Genomic DNA, 17,831 nt, shown 5'->3' with positions numbered 1-17,831 from the left:
TGGGGATGAAGACTGTGAGCCCCCCGTGGGACAACCTGATCACCTTGTAACCTCCCCAGCGCTTAGAACAGCACTTTGCACATAGTAAGCGCTTAGTAAATGCCATCATTATTATAAATGCCATTATTATTATTATTATTATTATTACAGTACCCTGCATACAGTATACGGTCAGTAAATACCATTGATTGGCAAATAATAATAATTATGGTATTCGTTAAGTACTGACTGTGTGCCGGGCACTGTTCTAAGCACTGGGGTAGATACAAGGCAATCAGGTCAGACACAGCCCCTGTCCCACAAGGGGCTCACAGTCTGAATCCCCATTTTCCAGGTGAGGGAACTGAGGCTCAAGAAGTGAAGGGACTTACCCGATGTCACAGAGCAGACGAGTGGGGGAAGCAGGATTAGAACCCACGTCCTCTGCCTCTCAAGTCCGTGCTGTTGCCACTGGGCCACGCTGCTCGCTTAGTACAGTGCTCTGCACAGAGTAAGCGCTCAATAAATACGATTAATTGATTAATTGTTGATTAGTCTCTCCTTGGCCCATTGACAATGGCCTGGGGGGCTCCATTCCATTCCCACTGCCGGATTTGAAGCCTCTTCCCACCCGTGTGGATGCTGGGCTCGGGATCAGAAGGACCGGATCTGCCGGGAGATGGAGAAGCAGCGTGGCGGAGTGGACGGGGCACTGGCCTGGGAATTCTAATCCCGGCTCCACCGCTTGGCTGCTCTGTGACCTTGGACAAGTCCCTTCCCTTCTCTGGGCCTCAGTTACCTCATCTGGAAAATGGGGATTGAGACTGTGAGCCCCACAAGGGACGGGAACTGGGTCCAACCCCATTCGCTTGTATCCACCCCAGTGCTTAGTAGAATGCCTGGCACGTAGTGAGCGCTTTAACAAATACCGTCATTATCAGATGAGATCTCCAGGGGCCCGGGCAACCGTGGGGGAACAGTTTCCATGGCCTTCTTCAATCAATCAAACACAATCAATCAGTAGTGTTTATCATCATCAATCGTATTTATTGAGCGCTTACTGTGTGCAGAGCACTGTACTAAGTGCTTGTTTAGTGAGCGCTTACTCTGTGCAAGGCACTGTACTCTGGCTTGTTAGAGGGCAACCAACAAGGTGACAGACACAATCTCGGCCCTTTTGATATGTGTCTTCCCCGTCAGACTGGAAGCTTGTTGCGGGCAGGGATCGTATCTAGCAACTCTATTTTATTGTATTATCATTGCTGTTGTTATTGTTATTATGGTATTTAAGTGCTTACTATGTGTCAGGTACTGTACTGTACTACTAATAATAATTGAAGTATTTGTTAAGCGCTTATGTGCCAGGCATGTTCTAAGCGCTGGGGTAGATACAGGCTAATTCATTCAATCGTACTTATTGAGCGCTTACTGTGTGCAGAGCACTGTACTAAGCACTTGGGAAGTACAAGTTGGCAATGTATAGAGACGGTCCCTACCCAACAGTGGGGTCACAGTCTAGACGGGGGAGACAGACAACAAAACAAAGCATGTGGACAGGTGTCAAGGTGTCAGAACAAATAGAATTAAAGCTAAATGCACATTGTTAACAAAATAAATAGAGTAGTAAATATGTGCAGGTAAAATAGAGTAATAAATCTGTACCAACGTATATACAGGTGCTGTGGGGAGGGGAAGGAGGTAGGGCGGGGGAGAGGAAGGAGGGGGCTGAGTCTGGGAAGGCCTCCTGGGGGAGGTGAGCTCTCAGTAGGGCCTTGAAGGGAGGAAGAGAGCTAGCTTGGCGGAGGGGCAGAGGGATTGGGGGCATTCCAGGCCCGGGGGAGGACGTGGACCGGGGGTCGACGGCAGGACGGGCGAGAACGAGGCCCAGTGAGGAGATCAGCGGCGGAGGAGCGGAGGGTGCGGGATGGGCTGGAGAAGGAGAGCAGGGAGGTGAGGTAGGAGGGGGCGAGGGGATGGACAGCCTGGAAGCCGAGAGTGAGGAGTTTCTGCCTGATGCGTAGGTTGATTGGTAGCCACTGGAGATTTTTGAGGAGGGGAGTAAGATGCCCAGAGCGTTTGTGGACAAAGACAGTCCGGGCAGCAGCATGAAGTATGGATTGAAGTGGGGAGAGACACGAGGATGGGAGATCAGAGAGAAGGCTGATGCAGTAGTCCAGACGGGATAGGATGAGAGCTTGAACGAGCAGGGTAGCGGTTGGGATGGAGAGGAAAGGGCGGAGCTTGGCAATGTTGCAGAGCTGAGACCGGCAGGTTTTGGTGATGGCTCGGATGTGAGGGGTGAATGAGAGAGCGGAGTCGAGGATGACACCAAGGTTGCGGGCTTGTGAGACGGGAAGGATGGTAGTGCCGTCAACAGAGATGGGAAAGTCAGGGAGAGGGCAGGGTTTGGGAAGGAAGACAAGGAGTTCAGTCTTGGACATGTTGAGCTTTAGGTGGCGGGCAGACATCCGGATGGAGATGTCCTGAAGGCAGGAGGAGATGCGAGCCTGGAGGGAGGGGGAGAGAGCAGGGGCAGAGATGGAGATCTGGGTGTCATCAGTGTAGAGGTGATAGTGGAAGCCGTGGGAGCGAATGAGGTCACCTAGGGAGTGAGTGTAGATCGAGAACAGAAGGGGACCAAGCACTGAACCTTGGGGAACCCCCACAGTAAGAGGATGGGAGGGGGAGGAGGAGCCTGCAAAAGAGACTGAGAAAGAACGACCGGAGAGATAAGAGGAGAACCAGGAGAGGACGGAGTCTGTGAAGCCAAGGTCAGATAACGTGTGGAGGAGAAGGGGGTGGTCCACGGTGTCAAAGGCAGCTGAGAGTTCGAGGAGGATTAGGACAGAGTATGAGCCGTTGGATTTGGCAAGCAGGAGGTCATTGGTGACCTTTGAGAGCGCAGTTTCCGTGGAATGAAGGGGACGGAAGCCAGACTGGAGGGGGTCGAGGAGAGAGTTGGTGCTGAGGAATTCGCGGAAGCACGTGTAGACAACTCGTTCAAGGAGTTTGGAAAGGAATAGTAGGAGGGAGATGGGGCGATAACTAGAAGGTGAGGTGGGGTCAAGAGAGGGTTTTTTAAGGATGGGAGAGACATGGGCATGTTTGAAGGCAGAGGGGAAGGAACCAGTGGAGAGTGAGAGGTTGAAGATGGAAGTTAAGGAGGGGAGAAGGGACGGAGCGAGAGATTTCATGAGATGAGAGGGAATGGGGTCAGAAGCACAGGTGGCCGGAGTAGCACTTGAGAGGAGGGAGGAGAGCTCCTCTGAGGATACTGCTGGGAAGAATGGGAGAGTGGCAGAGAGTGTTGAGAGCCGGGGGGTTGGAGAAGGGGGGGAAGAGACTTTGGGGAGGTCGGACCTGATGGATTTAATTTTGTTAATGAAGTAGGAGGCCGTGTGGTTTAAAGCCAATGTGGAGGAGTTTTTTGTTGGATGCCAAGGGGAATGGGCAGCTAGAGTTTCTTGAGGAGTGAGAAACGTGGTCCGAACGTTTTTGAAGGAAAAGGATTTATACTGTGAGCCCACTGTTGGGTAGGGACTGTCTCTATATGTTGCCAACTTGTACTTCCCAAGCGCTTAGTACAGTGCACTGCACACAGTAAGCGCTCAATAAATATGATTGGTTGGGCAGCAGAGTGGAGTATGGACTGGAGTGGGGAGAGAGACAGGAGGCAGGGAGGTCAGCAAGGATAATCAAGGCAGGATTTTACTCGTACATATCTATTCTATTTATTTTCTTTTCTTAATATGTTTTGGTTGTTTGTCTCCCCCTTCTAATCAATCAATCAATCATATTTATTGAGCGCTTACTGTGTGCAGAGCACCGTACTAAGCGCTTGGGAAGTCCAAGTTGGCAACACATAGAGACGGTCTCTACCCAACAGTGGGCTCACAGTCTAAAAGGGGGAGACAGACAACAAAACCAAACATACTAACAAAATAAAATAAATAGAATAGATATCTAATAAATAGAATAGATATGTAAATAAATAGAATAGATATGTAAATAAATAGAATAGATATGTAATAAATAGAATAGATATATATTCTAGACCGTGAGCCCACTGTTGGGTAGGGACCGTCTCTATATGTTGCCAACTTGGACTTCCCAAGCGCTTAGTACAGTGCTCTGCACACAGTAAGCGCTCAATAAATACGATTGCTTGATTGATTGATAGGATAAGTGTATTAATGTGGGCTTCTGCTTCATTTGGAAGCAGCGTGGCTCAGTGGAAAGAGCCCAGGCTTTGGAGTCAAAGGTCATGGGTTTGAATCCCGGCTCTGCCACATGTCTGCTGTGTGACCTTGGGCAAGTCACTTCACTTCTCTGAGCCTCAGTTACCTCATCTGTAACATGGGGATGAAGACTGTGAGCCCCACGTGGGACAACCTGATCACCTTGTATCCCCCCAGAGCTTAGAACAGTGCTTTGCACATAGTAAGCGCTTAACAAATGCCATTATTATTATTAGAGAAGCAGTGTGGCTCAGTGGAAAAGAGCCCGGGCTTTGGAGTCAGAGGTCATGGGTTCAAATCCCCGCTCTACCAATTGTCAGCTGTGTGACTTTGGGCAAGTCACTTCACTTCTCTGGGCCTCAGTTCCCTCATCCGTAAAATGGGGATGAAGATTGTGAGCCCCCCATGGGGCAACCTGATCACCTTGTAACCTTCCCAGCGCTCAGAACAGTGCTTTGCACATAGTAAGCGCTTAATAAATGCCATTATTTGGAAAGCTAGAGGACTTACTCTTAGATCTCTCTGTTTGCTTAAAAGGGATCAAATAGTTTAAAATGAGCTTTCAAAATCCTTGTATTTGTAAGGACTGTTGATTTTCTATCTCCCTTGCTAGGAACGGTAAGTGTTCTTGACACTGTAAGCTCGTTGTGGTCAGAAAATGTGCCTACTAACTGTTATACTGTATCAATCAATCGTATTTATTGAGCGCTTACTGTGTGCAGAGCACTGTACTAAGCGCTTACTAAGCGCTGTACTCTCCCAAGTAACTTAGTACAGTGCTCTCCAAGAGGAAGCACTTGATAATTGCTAAGCAGCTTGAGGGGCTAAAGTAGTTTTGCTTTCGGGGAGAGAGTTTACAGTAGCGCTAGAAAAACAGCAACTTTAATGAGCGATAGTTTCCTATATTTCTAAACCAGAGTTCCTGTTCGATTGCGATAAGAACCTTTTCCACAACAAACTTGAAAAACCATACTAAACCTTTTAGACTGTGAGCCCACTGTTGGGTAGGGACTGTCTCTATATGTTGCCAACTTGTACTTCCCAAGCGCTTAGTACAGTGCTCTGCACACAGTAAGCGCTCAATCAATACAATTGATGATGATGATACTACAAGTGTCACCCAGCTGACAATTGGCCCCTTCTAGGCTGTGAGCCCACTGTTGGGTAGGGACTGTCTCTGTATGTTGCCAACTTGTACTTCCGAAGCGCTTAGTACAGTGCTGTGCACACAGTAGGCGCTCAATAAATACGATTGATGATGATGATGATGATACTGCAAGTGTCACCTAGCTGACAATTGGCCCCTTCTAGACTGTGAGCCCACTCTTGGGTAGGGACCGTCTCTGTATGTTGCCAACGTGGACTTCCCAAGCGCTTAGTACAGTGCTCTGCACACAGTAAGCGCTCAATAAATACGATTGATTGATTGAATTGGCAGAGCCGGGATTTGAACCCATGACCTCTGGCTCCAAAGCCCGGGCTCTTTCCACTGAGCCACGCTGCTTCACTTGGCACCAAGGCGGCATCACCCAGTGGATAAAGCACGGGCTCGGCTGTTAGAGGACCCGGGTTCTAATTCTGACTCCACCGTTTGTCTGCTGTGTCTACTAAGCGCTTAGTACAGTGCTCTGCATACAGTAAGTGCTCAATAAATACAATTGATTGATTGATTGATTGCTGTGTGAGCTTGGGCAAGTCATTTAACAGCGTTTAGAACAGTGCTTGGTACGTAGTAAGCGCCGAACAAATCCCGTAATTATGATTTCCGCCATCTCTATGATGGGGATTAAGATGATTCCCATGTGGGGCGTGGATTGTGTCCAACCTGATCAGCTTGTACCTACCCCAGTGCTTAGTACAGTGCCTAGCACACCGTAAATTTTTAAGAAATACCATGGAAAACAAAACAAAAGGGATCGTCAAAAAACCTTCTTACTGTGGCATCTGGCAGAAATCCTAGACCTCAGTGCTTGGCACATAGTCAGTGCTTAACAGAGAGGCAGCGTGGCTCAGTGGGAAGAGCCCGGGCTTTGGAGTCAGAGGTCATGGGTTCTAATTCTGGCTCCGCCACTTACCAGCTGGGTGACTTTGGGCCAGTCACTTCGCTTCTCTGTGCCTCATTTGTAAAATGGGGATGAAGACCGTGAGCCCCCCTTGGGCCAACCTGATCACCTTGTAACCTCCCCAGCGCTTAGAACGGTGCTTGGCACAGAGTAGGCGCTTAACAAATACCATCATTATTTAGTGGATCAGATCTGTGAAGTTCTCTGTGGTTCTTGTTAAAAAAAGATTCCGTAAGCCGCGTGGCTCTGTGGAAGAGCCCGGGCTTGGGAGTCAGAGGTCATGGGTTTGAATCCCTGCTCCGCCACTTGTCAACTGTGTGACCTTGGGCAAGCCACTTCACTTCTCTGGGCCTCAGTTCCCTCATCTGTAAAATGGGGTTAAGACGGTGAGCCCCCCCGTGGGCCAACCTGATCACCTTGTAACCTGCCCAGCGCCTAGAACAGTGCTTTGCACATAGTAAGCGCTTAATACATGCTATTATTATTATTATTATTCTTATTAACTGTGTGACCTTGGGCAAGCCACTTCACTTCTCTGGGCCTCAGTTCCCTCATCTGTAAAATGGGGTTAAGACTGTGAGCCCCCCGTGGGCCAACCTGATCACCTTGTAACCTCCCCAGCGCCTAGAACAGTGCTTTGCACATAGTAAGCGCTTAACAAATGCTATCATTATTATTATTAACACAGCCACCCCTCATCGATGTTTTCACACACACACACACACACACACACACACACACACACACACACACGGGAAGGTAACAAAACTTAGTAGTAATAGTTATAGCTCCCCTTTTTTATAGTTAGCACATTAAGAGAAGTAGCTTGGCATCCAACTTTACTTCTGTTTATTCTTACGACTTGCCACCTGACCACGCGTTTTGTTTTGTTGTCCGTCTCCCCCTTCTAGACTGGGAGGCCGGAATTAGAACCCGGGTCCTCCGACTCCTCTGCCTGTGCTCTCTCTTCCTCCCTTCAGGGCCCTGCTGAGAGCTCACCTCCTCCAGGAGGCCTTCCCAGACTGAGCCCCTTCCTTCCTCTCCCCCTCGTCCCCCTCTCCATCCCCCCATCTGACCTCCTTCCCTTCCCCACAGCACCTGTATATATGTATATATGTTTGGACATATTTATCACTTTATTTATTTATTTATTTTACTTTTACATATCTATTCTATTTATTTTATTTTGTTAGTATGTTTGGTTTTGTTCTCTGTCTCCCCCTTTTAGACTGTGAGCCCAATGTTGGGTAGGGACTGTCTCTATATGTTGCCAATTTGTACTTCCCAAGCGCTTAGTACGGTGCTCTGCACATAGTAAGCGCTCAATAAATATGATTGATTGATTGATTGATTTCCATTAGGCGATGCTGGGGAAGCCATTGTGGCCTCTCCTCCTCCTCCTCCTCCTCCTCCTCCTCCTCCTCCTCCTCCTCCTCCTGTCCCCCTTCTCTTCCACCCGGAGGGCTCCGGGAGTTGTCAGGCAACAAAGAGGCATTTCAGGTGGAATTAAATCTGATTTTTCCACAGTGCCTCAAACCATCTGTTTGTTTGTGCATCCGCGGGAGCCCGGGGGGTTGCTGTGCGGATGTGGAAGCTTGAATCTCCCCGGCTCATCTTGGCCTTCCCTCACTGTTTTTAGACTGGGAGCCCACTGTTGGGTAGGGACCGTCTCCATATGTTGCCAATTTGTACTTCCCAAGCGCTCAGTACAGTGCTCTGCACACAGTAAGCGCTCAATAAATACGATTGATGATGATGTTGCCAACTTGTACTTCCCAAGCGCTCAGTACAGTGCTCTGCACACAGCAAGCGCTCAATAAATACGATTGATTGAGTCGTCAGGGAACGAGAGAGAGGGATGAGAGGAGACAGAGGAAAGAAACAGAGAGAGACTTTTACCACCAGCCATCTTTTGTGGTATTTAAGTGCTTATTATGTGCCAGGCACTGTACTAATCAATCAATCAATCAGTCGTATTTATTGAGCGCTTACTGTGTGCAGAGCGCTGGACTAAGCGCTTGGGAAGTCCAAGTTGGCAACATCTAGAGACGGTCCCTACCCAACAGCGGGCTCGCAGTCTAGGAGGGGGAGACAGAGAACAAAACAAAACATATTAACACAATCAAATAAGTAGAATAGATATGTACAAATAAAATAGGGTAATAAATATGTACAAACATATATACAGGTGCTGTGGGGAAGGGAAGGAGGCAGGGCGGGGGGGATGGAGAGGGGAAGGAGGGGAAGAGGAAAGAGGGGGCTCAGTCTGGGAAGGCCTCCTGGAGGAGGTGAGCTCTCAGTAGGGCCTTAAAATATGAAATGGTTCACAGATTTGCATGTCATTCTTGCGCGGGGGCCATGCTAATCTCCTCTGTATCGTAAGTGGCGAGATCTGTTGCCACTTCTGATGCAGGCCACGCTCACACGTCCACCGTGTAACCTAGGGCAAGTCAGTTCACTTCTCTGTGCCTCAGTACCCTCCTCTGTAAAAGGGGCTGAAGACTGTGAGCCCCATGTTGGACAGGGAGGCCTTCCCAGACTGAGCCCCTTCCTTCCTCTCCCCCTCGTCCCCCTCTCCATCCCCCCCATCTTACCTCCTTCCCTTCCCCGCAGCACCTGTATATATGGATATATGTTTGTACATATTTATTACTCTATTTATTTATTTATTTATTTTACTTGTACATATCTATCCTATTTATTTTATTTTGTTAGTATGTTTGGTCTTGTTCTCTGTCTCCCCCTTTTAGACTGTGAGCCCACTGTTGGGTAGGGACTGTCTCTATATGTTGCCAATTTGTACTTCCCAAGCGCTTAGTACAGTGCTCTGCACATAGTAAGCGCTCAATAAATACGATCGATGATGATGATGACTGTGTCCCACCTGATTAGCTTGTATCCACCCCGCTGCTTAGTACAGTGCCTGCCACGTAGTAAGAGAAGCAGCGTGGCTCAGTGGAAAGAGCCCGGGCTTTGGAGTCAGAGATCATAGGTTCAAATCCCGGCTCCGACACTTGTCAGCTGTGTGACTTTGGGCAAGTCACTTCACTTCTCTGGGCCTCAGTTGCCTCGTCTGTAAAATGAGGATTAAGACTGTGAGCCCCCCGTGGGACAACCTGATCACCTTGTAACCTCCCCAGCGCTTAGAACAGTGCTTTGCACATAGTAAGCGCTTAATAAATGCCATTATTAATTAATTAACAAATATCTTCTAGACTGTGAGCCCGTTGTTGGGTAGGGACCGTCTCTGTGTGTTGCCTATTTGTACTTCCCAAGCGCTCAGTACGGTGCTCTGCACACAGTAAGCGCTCAATAAATACAATTGAATGAATGAGATAGAAGCTAATCAGGTTGGACATAGTCTCCGACTCCAAAGCCCGGGCTCTTTCATTTGCTCTTGTCCAGGCATCAGAGTTTCTTTCCCCCTCTCCTTCTTGGCTCGCTCTCCTCGTTTATGTTCAAATCTTTCCTGTTTCCCATTTGCCGTCCTTGATTTGTTTTTTCCATTTCCCCCTCCGCTTTACATCTAATAATAGCATCCTAACGCTGTTATGGCGTCTACTTTTTTTTCCCCTTTTTTTCCTCACATTAATCCTTGTGATATTGGAAGTGCCCGAAAGTCTCCCGAGCTAAGTCATTTGAGCAGCGGTTCTCCTCCTCCAAAGCACACGCGGAATAAGACATTTTGAGCCAAGGGGCGGTTGGGACTGGGACCTCGGTCTCCCTCCCTAAAATCCCGGCATTCCGGGAGGAGAACAATCTCAGGAAAAAAGGCTTATTTTCCAGTCTGCCTCCAGCCTTAGTCATTGGCTCTAGTTAAGTCACTAAGGACCTCCATTGAAGTGGACGATGAGAGAACATGGAGCGGTTTTGGCTTTTCTTTTTCAGCCTAAGTGTTTTTTGTTTCATTCCGACTGACTTCCCTGAAATATTGCTCTATTGATCCCTGAAGTGTCTCCTAAAATGGTCTCAGATTTGTCTGGAAGTGTGCGGGTTTCCCGAAGCAAAGTTAAAAGTTCCCCCTCCTTCCTCTCCCCCTTGTCCCCCTCTCCATCAATCAATCAATCAATCAATCGTATTTATTGAGCGCTTACTGTGTGCAAAGCACTGTACTAAGCGCTTGGGAAGTCCAAGTTGGCAACATATAGAGACAGTCCCTACCCAACAGTGGGCTCACAGTCTAAAAGGGGGAGACAGAGAACAAAACCAAACATACTAACGAAATAAAATCAATAGAATAGATATGTACAAGTAAAATAAATAAATAAATAGAGTGATAAATATGTACAAACATATATCCATATATGCAGGTGCTGTGGGGAAGGGAAGGAGGTAAGATGGGGGGGATGGAGAGGGGGACGAGGGGGAGAGGAAGGAAGGGGCTCAGTCTGGGAAGGCCCCCTGTCTTACCACCTTCCCCTCCCCACAGCACCTGTATATATGTATATATGTTTGTACGTATTTATTACTCTATTTATTTTACTTGTACATATCTATTCTATTTATTTTATTTTGTTAATATGTTTGGTTTTGTTCTCTGTCTCCCCCTTGTAGACTGTGAGTTCACTGTTGGGTAGGGACCGTCTCTATATGTTGCCAAAGCGCTTAGTCCAGTGCTCTGCACACAGTAAGCGCTCAATAAATACGATTGATTGATTGATTGATTAAAATTCGCTACAGGACCCTTTAAAGTGGCGCCTCAGGAATCCGTCTTGGGGCCCTGTCGTTCAGAGAGGGAACCGGGGTCAGGGAGAGGGTGTATGGGTGGGCTTTGTTCTGGGGAAAGAAATGCCACCCACCTAGGTGTTTTTAATGGTATTTAGGTGCTTACTATGTGTCAGGCACTGTACCAAGCACTGTGGTAGGTATCCAGTCCATGTGTGGAAAGAGCCCGGGCTTTGGAGTCAGAGGTCATGGGTTCAAATCCCGGCTCCGCCATTCATCAGCTGTGTGACTTTGGGCAAGTCACTTCACTTCTCTGGGCTTCAGTTACCTTATCTGTAAAATGGGGATTCATTCATTCATTCAGTCATATTTATTGAGCGCTTACTGCGTGCAGAGCACTGGACTAAGCGCTTGGGAAGTACAAGTTGGCAACATCTAGAGACGGTCCCTACCCAACAGTGGGCTCACAGTCTAGAAGGGGGAGACAGAGAACAAAACAAAACGTATTAAAATAAAATAAGTAGAATAAATATGTACAAGTAAAATAAATAAATAGGGTAATAAATCCGTACAAACATATATACATATATACAGGTGCTGTGGGGAAGGGAAGGAGGTAAGGCGGGGGGGATGGGGAGGGGGAGGAGGGGGATTATGACTGTGAGCCCACTTTTGGGTAGGGACCGTCTCTATATGTTGCCAACTTGTACTTCCCAAGCGCTTAGTACAGTGCTCTGCACACAGTAAGCGCTCAGTAAATACGATTGATTGATTGATTGATTGACTGTGAGCCCCCCATGGGACAACCTGATCACCTTGTAACCTCCCCAGCGCTTAGAACAGTGCTTTGCACATAGTAAGTGCTTAATAAATGCCATTATTATTATTATTACTTAATCCCCATCTTTTATTGAGGGATACAATAAAAATATTACAGTGCTCTGCACATAGCGCTCAATAAATACGATTGATGATGATGATACACATGTGTTTGTGTATGCCTGCCACTTACCTGCCTTGTGAACTAGGGCAAGTCACTTCACCCGTTGTTGGGTAGGAATTGTCTCTATTTGTTGCCGAATGGTACTTCCCAAGCGCTTAGTACAGTGCTCTGCCCACAGTAAACGCTCAATAAATACGGTTGAACAAATTTTACAGATGAGGGAATGGAGGCCCAGAGACATGATGTGACTTGCCCAAGGTCACCCAGCGGACAAGCGGCAGCATCGGGATTAGAACCCAGGCCCGGGCTCTTCCCGCTAGGTCACACTGCTTCTTCCCCCGTCTTCTGTTACCGATTTACCACGTTGCCGATTTGTACTTCCCAAGCGCTTAGTACAGTGCCCTGCACACAGTAAGCGCTCAATAAATACGATTGAATGAGTAATAAAGAAGGGCTCGATTTTTGCCCCTCAGTTCTGCTGGGCAGGGACCGTGTCTCAGAGAAGCAGCGTGGCTCGATGGAAAGAGCCCGGGCTTGGGAGTCAGAGGTCATGAGTTCAAATCCCGGCTCCTCCAATTGTCAGCTGTGTGACCTTGGGCAAGACAGTTACCTTCTCTGGGCCCCAGTTACCTCATCTCCTGTTATTGGCAGCTGAGAGTTGAGATGTATTCCTTTGTGAAGGTGCAGGTGCTTTCTTTGGGCGCTTTGCATTAAGAAAATAAGTAAAAACAAAACCACAACAGTTTCGCATTAACTTTCCTGATTATGGAAATGGAACCCCTCATTAATGATTGAAGTAGGAATTTGTTTTTTCCATGCTCGGAGCAAGCTGACTAGTTCAATTTTCTCAGCCAGCATGGGCTGTCTCCTGTTTTTCAAGTAGTACGTCCAGCATTCCCCCTCTCCATCCCCCCATCTTACCTCCTTCCCTTCCCCACAGCACCTGTATATATGTATATATGTTTGTACATATTTATTACTCTATTCATTTATTTATTTTACTTGTACATATCTATTTATTTTATTTTGTTAGTATGTTTGGTTTTGTTCTCCCCCTTTTAGACTCTGAGCCCACTGTTGGGTAGGAACTGTCTCTATATGTTGCCAACTTGTACTTCCCAAGCGCCTAGTACAGTGCTCTGCACACAGTAAGCGCTCAATAAATACGATTGATTTATTGATTATTCCCAAGCGCTTAGTACAGTGCTCTGCACACAGTAAACGCTCAATAAATACCGTTGATGGTGATTCTTCTTTTTGGGGATCGAGCTCCTTGTGAGGGGCATGAGACGGTGAGCGTTTCTATCAATCAATCAATCGTATTTATTGAGCGCTTACTGTGTGCAGAGCACTGTACTAAGCGCTTGGGAAGTACAAGTTGGCAACATATAGAGACAGTCCCTACCCAACAGTGGGCTCACATCGGTGGCATTTATTAAGTACTTACTCTGTGCAAAACACTGTACTAAGTGCTTGGGAGAGTACAATGCAACAGAGTTGTTAGACACATCCCTTGTCAACAACTAGCTCCAGTTATATATGTATATATGTTTGTACATATTTATTACTCTATTTATTTTACTTGTACATATCTATTTATTTTATTTTGTTAATATGTTTTGTTTTGTTGTCTGTCTCCCCCTTCTAGACTGTGAGCCCACTGTTGGGTAGGGACCGTCTCTAGATGTTGCCAACTTGGGCTTCCCAAGCGCTTAGTACAGTGCTGTGCACACAGTAAGCGCTCAATAAATTCAGTTGATTGATTGATTGATTCATCAATGTGTGTCTAGTCCTTATTTATTCATTCAATCGTATTTATTGAGTGCTTACTGTGTGCAGAGCACTGTACTAAGCACTTATTAGACTGTGAGCTCCTCTAGGAGAAGTAAAAGTAGCACATATTGACCCCCACTCGGTCTGGTGCTCTGTACTGGACTCTTAGTAAGACCCGAATAACAAAAGGACGCATTCCCTACTCACAAAGAACTTACCTTCGAACAGGGAAAAAAACATAAAAATATTAAATACTAAAATGGTCACAATGCATACATTCAGAAACAGCGTGGCTCAGTGGAAAGAGCCCGGGCTTTGGAGTCAGAGGTCATGGGTTCAAATCCCGGCTCTGCCAATTGTCAGCTTTGTGACTTTGGGCAAGTCACTTCACTTCTCTGGGCCTCAGTTACCTCATCTATAAAATGGGGATTAAAACTGTGAGCGCCCCGTGGGACAACCTGATCACCTTGTAACCTCCCCAGTGTTTCAATCAATCAATCAATCAATCAATCAATCATATTTATTGAGCACTTACTGTGTGCAGAGCACTGGACTAAGTGCTTGGGAAGTCCAAGTTGGCAACTTATAATAATAATAATAATAGCAATAATAATAATAATAATAATAATAATACCGATGGTATTTATTAAGCGCTTACTATGTGCAAAGCACTGTTAGAGACAGTCCCTACCCAACAGTGGGCTCACAGTCTAGAACAGTGCTTTGCACATAGTAAGCGCTTAATAAATGCCATTATTATTATTATTCTTATTATTAATCCCAGCTTTGCCACTTACCTGCTGTGTGACCTTGGACAAGTCACTTCTGTGCCTCAGTTCCCACATTTGAAAAATGGGGATGAAATACCTGTTCTGCCTCCTATTAAGGCCCTGATCCCCATGTGGGACTTGATGACCTTGTATCTACCCTAGCGCTTAGTACAGTGCTTGGCATCTAGTAAGTGCTTAACAAATACCACAATTATTATCATTATTATAATATATACATGAACGTAGAAATAAGTTCCTAAGGAAATCACATCTTTAATAGGGGGTGTGTGTGTGGGTATGTTCTCATTGCTATGCACGCAACGCGCACCCAATAAACCGTTGTTTCTGGTGCTTCTTACCCTTTTAGAAATCTGTGCTTTTCCAATTGCTATTAAGAAGTGATGTTATTCTTTAAGTGCTGTATGCTCCTCTTTTTTCGTGTAACTAGGGAAGCGCCTCGGAATTCCTTGGCACTGTGAATTTCTGGACATTTTGAACTTGCTGAATGCCTCGTTACGATTAGCCGTGCTGATTTTGGGCACTCTGGCTGCATTTTCACTTCGCGTGCGACGGGCACTTGAGCATTTAAAACGTAAAGGATATTTGAAGCGTTCAGACCCTCATCTATGGTGTTTAGTGAGCGCTCACTGTATGCAGAGCGTTGCGGCTCAGCGGAAAGAGCTCGGGCTTTGGAGTCAGAGGTCGTGGGTTCAAATCCCCGCTCTGACAATTTTCAGCTGTGTGACTTCGGGCAAGTCACTTCACTTCTCTGGGCCTCAGTTACCTCATCTGCAAAATGGGGATGAAAACGGTGAGCCTCACGAGGGACAACCTCATCAGCTTGTAACACCCTCAGTGCTTAGAACAGTGCTTTGCACATAGTAAGCACTTAATAAATGCCATTATTATCATTATTATTATTATTACTTTGTGCCTGGGAAAGTAAAGTGCAACAGAGTTGGTTGACACATTCCCAGGCCCGTAACCAGCTTGCAGGGTAGAGGGGGAGTATGTGACTGTCTAGCCCCTTGTTGGGTAGGGACCGTCTCTATATGTTGCCGATTTGTACTTCCCAAGCGCTTAGTACAGTGCCCTGCACGCAGTAAGCGCTCAATAAATACGATTGAATGAGTAATAAAGAAGGGCTCGATTTTTGCCCCTCAGTTCTGCCGGGCAGGGACCGTGTCTCAGAGAAGCGGCGCGGCTCAGTGGAAAGAGCCCGGGCTTGGGAGTCAGAGGTCATGGGTTCAAATCCCGGCTCCTCCAATTGTCAGCTGTGTGACCTTGGGCAAGTCACTTCCCTTCTCTGGGCCCCGGTGACCTCATCTGGAAAATGGGGATTAGGACTGTGAGCCCCCGCGGGACAACCTAGACTGTGAGCCCGCTTTCTAGGCTGTGAGCCCGCTGTTGGGTAGGGACCGTCTCTAGATGTTGCCAACTTGGACTTCCCAAGCGCTTAGTCCAGTGCTCTGCACACAGTAAGCGCTCAATAAATACGATTGAATGAATGAATGAACCTGATCACCTCCCCAGCGCTTTAAAACAGTGCTTTGCACATTGTAAGCGCTTAACAAATGCCATTATTATTATTATTTTATTGTTGCATTGTACTTTCCCAATTGCTTAGTACAGTGCTCTGCACATTGTAAGCATTTAACAAATGCCATTATTATTATTATTATTTTATTGTTGTATTGTACTTTCTCAATTGCTTAGAACAGTGCTCTGCACACAGTAAGCGCTCAATAAATACGATTGAATGAATGAATGAACCTGATCACCTCCCCAGCGCTTTAAAACAGTGCTTTGCACATTGTAAGCGCTTAACAAATGCCATTATTATTATTATTATTTTATTGTTGCATTGTACTTTCCCAATTGCTTAGTACAGTGCTCTGCACATTGTAAGCATTTAACAAATGCCATTATTATTATTATTATTTTATTGTTGTATTGTACTTTCTCAATTGCTTAGTACAGTGCTCTGCACCCAGTAAGTGCTCAATAAATATGAATGAATGAATTCACTCCTCAGTCTCGGCTTCAAGGCTGTCCATCCCCTCACCCCCTCCTACCTCACCTCCCTTCTGTCCTTAATAATAATAATAATGATGGCATTTGTTCAGCGCTTACTATGTGCAAAGCACTGTTCTAAGCGCTGGGGGGGTACAGTGTGATCAAGTTGTCCCACATGGGGCTCACAGTCTTAATCCCCATTTTTACAGATGAGGGAACTGAGGCTCAGAGAAGTGAAGTGACTTGCCCAAGGTCACACAGCAGACTTGTGGTGGAGCCGGGATTTGAACCCATGACCTCTGACTCCAAAGCCTGGGCTCTTTCCACTGAGCCACGCTGCTTCCTCACCATTCCTCGTTCTCGCCCGTCCCGCCAACGACCCCCGGCCCACGTCCTTCCCCTGGCCCGGAATGGCCTCCCTTCGCACATCCGCCAAGCTGTTTCTCTTCCTCCCTTCAAGGCCCTACTGAGAGCTCACCTCCTCCAGGAGGCCTTCCCAGACTCAGCCCCTTTTTCCTCTCCTTTTCCCCATCCCCCCCCGCCCCACCTCCTTCCCCTCCCCACAGCATTTGTATATATTTATACAGATTTACTACCCCATTTATTTTATTAATGATGTGTATATAGTTATAATTGCTTTTGTTCTGACGATTTTGACACCCGTCTACATGTTTTGTTTTTGTCGTCCATCTCCCCCTTCTAGGCTGTTGAGTAGGGACCGTCTCTATATGTTGCCGACTTGTAATAACAATAATAATACCAATAATAATGGCATTTATTAAGCGCTTACTACATGCAAAGCACTGTTCTAAGCACTGGGGAGTTTTTACAAGGTGATCAGGTTGTCCCACGGGGGGCTCACAGTCTTCATCCCCGTTTTACAGATGAGGGAACTGAGGCACAGAGAAGTGAAGTGACTTGCACTTCCCAAGTGCTTAGTACAGCACACAGTAGGCGCTCAATAAATACTTTGAATGAGTGAAACTTGTCTCCTCTTTGTGATGAAGAAGTTTTCTGTGAAAGTACCCGGCACTTTAAGACTTAATAGCAATTATAATAATAATAATAATGATACATAATTGTGGTAGTTGTTAAGCACTATGTGCCGGGCACTGTACTGGGGTGGATACAAGCAAATCCGGGTGGACACTGTCCCTGTCCCGCATGGGGCTCACAGTCTCAAATCCTCATTTTATAGAAGCAGCGTGGCTCAGTGGAAAGAGCCCGGGCTTTGGAGTCCGAGGACATGGGTTCAAATCCCGGCCCCGCCAACTGTCAGCTGGGTGACTTTGTGCAAGTCACTTCACTTCTCTTTTCCTCAGTTCCCTCATCTGTTAAATGGGGGTTAAAACTGTGAGCCCACAGTTTTGTTTTGTTTTTATTT

The 17,831-nt window shown here is 46.7% G+C and overlaps 1 protein-coding gene and 1 pseudogene across 21 annotated transcripts in view; one reads left to right on the top strand and one right to left on the bottom strand.

Annotated features, from left to right (window-relative positions):
* Positions 1 to 17,831, top strand: part of CLASP1 (cytoplasmic linker associated protein 1) — a 442,952-nt gene that overhangs the window by 18,365 nt on the left and 406,756 nt on the right. The window lies entirely within an intron of this gene.
* LOC119934100 lies at positions 8,589 to 8,682 on the bottom strand (annotated as a pseudogene).

The sequence above is a fragment of the Tachyglossus aculeatus genome, chromosome 1 (assembly GCF_015852505.1).
Source record: "Tachyglossus aculeatus isolate mTacAcu1 chromosome 1, mTacAcu1.pri, whole genome shotgun sequence".
NCBI classification, from domain to species: domain Eukaryota; kingdom Metazoa; phylum Chordata; class Mammalia; order Monotremata; family Tachyglossidae; genus Tachyglossus; species Tachyglossus aculeatus.
Note: the sequence above shows the minus strand (reverse complement) of the source record. Positions and strands in the feature narration are given on the sequence as shown.